Raw genomic sequence first — 6,343 nt, 5'->3', positions numbered from 1 at the left:
TGCAAAGGAGAGAAAGTGTTTTTTGTTGACTAGCGTTTACTTTTGTTTGGGATTGTTTTGACCAGCATTAACATTGGGTTGTTGGGCTTGGTTTAACTAGGTTTTTGGATCTATTCTTGTAGGTTGAATTATGGAGAGAGAAGGACGAGATTTTCTGGGCACTTTGACCACATATCTGAGGCAGGTTTGACCGCAGGTTGAGTTAGTGTGTTAACCAAATTTGAAGGAAGATTTTATGACTATTTTAATCGAGTTTGACTAAGGGAATGAGTTCGAATTATTTGTTTCCTTGACCAAAATTTTTGGAGGAATTTGACTGTTGACTATTGAGTGGTTAGGGAAGTATTGACTGTTGTTGACTTTTACTAAAAAGTTGCAAGATTTAATTTTGGCCAAATTTGACTTTTGAGATCATATTTTATTGGATATTGGATTGGTGTTTGGAATAGTCAAGGATTTAACCTTTGACTCATTGTTGATGTACTTGGACTATGTATCTCTCTTATGAAAATTTGATGACAATCTAATAGAAGAATAATTTAGAAAGGATTTTCCCTGGTCTTTGACCAAATCAAAGTGTCTCTATTATTCTTGATTGTCTTCTATTGTGTATTCGATTTATTATTCTATCTACAATTGCTTACTGTCATTTGAAAGATTGAAATTATTAGATAAAGTGATTGATATTAAAAGGATTAAGTGATTGTTATAGCATAGAACACTAGAAAATTAACATTGTATCAAAGTTGAGGTGAAGACAAGCCCAAGGAGACAAGAGAAATCACCCCTTTTAAGGAATCTAACCTGAAGAAGATTATCTGACTTGGTCAAGATGTATACCTCATAATTCAAGATTGAAGAGAAGTTGAATGACACATCTAACTACGTTGTTTGGAGAACCAGGTTAGATGTAACTTTGGATGAGAATGATGTCATGGAACATGTTGAAGGTAAGGTACCGAAGCCTCCAAAGAATTCTTCTGTTGCTATCAAGCTAAGTACAAGAAAGGTGAAATATTTATTGATTCATTAAGAGACCATTTTATTATTGATGAGGCTCATCAATAGGTAAAATATATGGGTCACAATGCCACTCTCCAGCTTATTAAATTGTCTTTTCTCTCATTTATTTACACATTTTATTGTATTTTTCTTAGTGAGAAGAGTAAAAGTGAGTTACTATGTGTTGGGTGTGTTAGCGCTTGAGATTTCACCCTAAGCTGAGGAAGGTAAACCTTCAAGGCAACATCAAACCATTTCACCTCGTAGCTAGCCCTACGAGGTATGAGAAGGCTCTCTCGGGTCAGATTCGGTAGATCTTTCAATATGATAAGCTGACCAATTAGGAATAAAGATTTTAGGCTAGTAAATTGATAAGGGGGGTTGATTTAAAGATTTTTGGGGTTTTTGGTGGCAATTGGAGGGAGTGCAATTCAGGGTGCGGGGATTGGGCTCAGTTTTTGCAGGGGGATCTTTGGGGCAAGGTAGGAGTGAGTGCTGATGCCTTAATCTGAGATGGATGATCAGGAATGATAGAGGAGGAGCTAAAGAGGGCAAACAACAACTTTGAATCCTCTTTAGACAGTGGAAAACATAGATATTGAACAAAATTAAAAGCTGAGCATGGCATGCATGAATTCAAACTTTATCACTTCATCTGTTCAATTAGCAGCAAAGAAAGAGATGGAACACATAAACACACTTACAATAACATGTAGAGAACACACCATCAACACAACAATCCACAAGAATCCACAATGATGTCTGCAAAACCCTGGCCTTCCTTTTCCTTAAGTTACAGTAATAGGTGTACAATATACAATAATGCTTCTCCCACAAGAGTCCAACCATGAAAATAAGCAAGAGAAGGCATAATATAGACCATCTAACTCCTTTCCCCACCTCTAGGGGTCGAGCTCAGCTTCCTAGGAGCAGTTTGAACTAATTCTAAACTAAGCACTAGATAATAGGAAGTCAAAACAACTTGCCTCTAAAACTTAGCTAACTCATCCATGCATTAAATATTCACTATTTACATCAAGGAAGCTTCTAGAAGGGTTAAGAGAGATTAAATCTATCAATGTGCCATGAAAATTATCCATACATCCATCATTTACAGGTACAAATGATCAACCAAGGTAAAAACAGAGTTTGCAGGCCTGAAAAGTCAAAACTGGCAATTTTAGCTCGAGTGGTCGCGCCCCCTGCTCGAGTGGTCGCGCCCCTTTGCAGCACTTTTTGAATGGGTTACAGTTGTCCAAATCAAGTGCAATATGGCTCATTGGAAAGCTCTATGTGTCTACTTTCCATCCCAAGTGGAATTTCTGGATTTGGAGTTGATCTGACCCCTCAAAAGTCAATTCTCCCAAGGTCACTTTCTGCAACTCAAAAAGTGGGCAGAAAGTCAAAATTTTGATGTAATTTGAGCTTTTGGAGGCTCAAATCTCAAAATCAAGTTGACCCCAAGTATAGGTAATTCTAGTTTTTGCATGCCCTTTCCAAAAATGTCAACTTTTTGTGATTCTGAGCAGTCCTCCCGAGTGGTTGCGCGGGGGATGAGACCACTCCACAGGCAAAAACCTGTAAATTTCCAAAAAATTTCCAAAATGCTCCAAAACTCTCAATTTTTTTTGATTTTGCTGCTGGATGAAGGCTAATGAGTACCATGGTGAGTGAGGGATGCCTCAGCCAAGATACGGAGTGGGTTTGTCCTTTTCTTCTTCTTCTGGGCCTCTGACAGCTTCCTTCGGAGAATTTTCATTTTAGCCTTGCAAACATGCAATCTTGCCCAATAGTGTGTTTTCATGTTGCGAAGCAGCTCTTTGTCATGATTTGCCTTCTCCAACAATCTCTCCAAGTGAAGATTTGCTTGGATGAGCAATGACTCCCTATCAGCGGGCAATGGGTCCCCAGGCCTCCTGCGGTTCAAGCCTCTGTTACCGCGGATTCTCCATAATTCATCCAGCTCTTTCTCCGTCTCTAGCTGTTTGTTCCGCTGCTTTAAATAAGTGATAGTCCACTGAGCCATCTCAAGCTTCCACTGCAACACAAGGTTCTCCTCCTCTCTCTGCCTAATGAGCTCATAGAAATCTGAAGAGGAAGGAGAATGAGCATCAAGATCAATGAAATCAGGATGTGCCTCGCCAACTGCCTCATCCTCAACCATGGGCTGCTTGCCCTCTCGTACTGCCTCTGCTGTTGAAGGATGCGAGGCCCCTTCCACCTGGTGTGGAGATAACACTCGCTGATCTGAAGAGGATGACGAGACCCCTTCCACCTGCTGTGGAGAAAGTACTCGTCGAGCTGCTGCAAATAAGGTCCTATGACCTCTTTGATAAGTGACACGAGGAGAAGAAGCCATATGTCTCGGAATACTAGCCTCGGGCTGATGTGATGGCCCTCCCTCCTCGTGAACTGCCTCTGGCTCTGGCTGTGGCTGTGTGAAGAACTCACGGGAGATAAAATCTGCCCAAGGAATGCCCTGCTGGCTCAGCTGATGGGAAACAACCAGTTGGATGAGACCATGATGACACAAGCTCCTGAGCTGCTGAGCTGGGATCTACTTCTGGAATATAGAAACCATCCTCTGAATGTCATGAAAAAGGTAAATCAGGATGTTCATCATCCTCACCCTGGTAAAGTGCATCAGCATGCGAATGTGGCAAGCAAATACTCGTGAGAACCTCCCCTCGCATGTGAAATAGTGCATAATAAGCCTCATGATAGATGCATATTCCCCTCGGAGGAACTTGATAGGAAAGTTCCCTGACAAGTTGTGTATGTATGTTGGCCTGACATATGGCTCAAAGTAAACAAAATCCAGCCACTTGCGCTTTGGCCACACCTCACCCACATTTGGTATCCCGGTAGCCTGTGAAATAGCCTCTGGAGAAAACACAAAATCCACCCCTGCAAGGGTGACCTGCCCGTCATGAAGGTGTAGAACAAATAACCGGGCCAGCTCCCTATGATGCTGAATCTATGCAAGCCTCTCGCAAAACTGATAGCATGACATGTACTGAAAGCAAGTCACTGCCAATGGGCAAGCCTGCAACTCTGCCAAGGATGTGGGCTCTTCTCTCTTGTGATGACCACCCTTGCCACCCTTACGAGGCCTCCGCTGTGTCTCAACCTCCGTGGATGAAGATCGGTCATCACCTTGCTCATTAGTCTCAGTGGTTGACATGATGTTATTGAGCAAGGTGGAACAAATAAGCCAAGATGACTGCTGCCCTGCCTGCAAAAATGCTGAGAAGTATGCTGTTTTCAAGGGGAAAAATCATGAGGGAAATGTTAGGGGAGGGAATTTACATAAGGAAAGGGAAAATATATATAAATAACAGGGAATTTTGAAGGAAATAATCACATAATGTCAAATATGTCATTCCATCTCTCATCATTTGCAAATAAATACTTTATTAGGGAAAATAGGTGTTATGATCACCAAGGGAAAGGACAATATAAATTTTCATCATGGAGAGAATGAGGGCATGAGCATAGGGGAATAGGGTAGCATCAATTATGAACAATTAACAGGATGCTCCTTTTTATTTTGTATTTGAATGTCTTTCATGAGCATACTCTGTTTTTCAACATTTGATGCTAATGGGAAACAGGGATTTTTACTTATTTGATCATAGAGGAAGGGAAGGGGTTTTATGACAGTTTTGAAAGGGAAATGGGATACTTTGTATCAAGGGAATTAGGGAGATGGAGGGAGAAAGGAAATTAGGGTTTTGGTGAAGGGAAGGGTAGGAAAACAGAGTTTTGGGATTAGGGAGATGTATCATGCCCTTGTGCAAACCCTAGCACAGCAAACTGTTCATTTTGACCACTAGTACATTGATAAACTTTGTCATGGACACTCCCACAGCTATCTAACCTCTGATATTTATACAACAACATATCTGTTTTGCTCATGTCTTTTACTAGGCTATGCATAATTACATTACTCTGTTTTTTATGATATTCATGTGCATGCCTCTCGCCATCATATTTTTTCTTTTCAAAATGTTTCTTTTCATTTTTTGCTGTGTTTTTTACATATATATTTGCTGTGTGACATAGTACTAGGGTTTTGGTAGGTTTGTATGGGAGAAATTAGGGTTTGAATAGGGTTTTAGGGAGGGATTAGGGTTTTTAGGAAATTGAGCTGGGGTTTAGCATTACTTGCAAATGAGATTGAATAAATTAACACTCTGACATTTGTGCATAATGATGGGAAACCATGGAGGGAAATGAAGGAATAAAAAACCTTGAAGAACAAACAATAACCCTAGCATAATGCTTGCAAAACAAAAATCACTTAACCTATCTTTTCATAATTTTGCATGATAAAGAATGACCATAAATAAGTTATCCATCCATGGCACCATCATAAACATTGTAAGGGAAGCCTACCTAACTCCAATCACGAGCCAACACGAAGAAATTTGAAGTTTTGATGCGTTTCTGGAGGGTTCTGGAGCAAGCTGGTCGAGTGGTCGCGCACCAGCCTTGAGTGGTCGCGCCCGACCAAATTAACACAGGGAAATGTTGCTGGAGTGGTCGCGCACCTCCCAGGTGGTCGCGCACCTCCCAGGTGGTCGCGCACCCTGGTGGAGTGGTCGCACACCCTCAAAAAGCCTGAAAACTGCTAAAACTTACCAAATTCGCCCTCTTGCCTCTCTCCTTGTGTTTTCTTGCCTTCAAATGCATAATGAGGCTCTTCAAAGGGGGAATTTGCCTTTATATGCTCACATTTGAAAAATTAACTTGAAAAACCCACTTTATAATGTTTTCACTTTTGCATTCTTTTTAACACTGTTTTTGAGTTGATTTTGTCCTGAAATTAGCTTTTTGAGGCGTTTGACTCCGTTCTTTTTGCAGGTTGACCATCTGATGGACTATGGCGAATGAACCAGGGTTGTTGCCGGCACTTTTGAAAACTTTTGAAAATTTCTTTATTTTTGCAAATTTCTCATGACCTTGGACTTAAAAACAGGGTTTTTAAATCCAAGGCATTAAATGACCTGTAGCTAATGAAAATAACAATGAAACATATGTACATACCTCCTTCTGGCTTGCTGGGCACTCACTGAACTTGAACTCATGACCTTGCAGTGATTTTGACTCAAAACCCTAGACCTAAGACCTGGGACCTCAAGACAAAAATAAAAACAAACATGACTCAATTTCATTGTGTTATGATCTGATCCAGCAAAGCCAAGAAGGGAACAAAGACCAGCCCTCCATTCAGTTTTATGGCATGCCTAGCGGGATGCAAAACTGACACTAATGAGACACCTACCTATGCATATGCAAAGAGCTATTGATCACCGATGGAGGGCTCAAGACCGACACT

This window comes from Pinus tabuliformis, chromosome 2_1, assembly GCF_031772625.1.
Source record: "Pinus tabuliformis cultivar Carrire ecotype Pingquan chromosome 2_1, CPIR1, whole genome shotgun sequence".
In the NCBI taxonomy this organism is placed as follows: domain Eukaryota; kingdom Viridiplantae; phylum Streptophyta; class Pinopsida; order Pinales; family Pinaceae; genus Pinus; species Pinus tabuliformis.
This window is presented reverse-complemented; position numbering follows the sequence as displayed.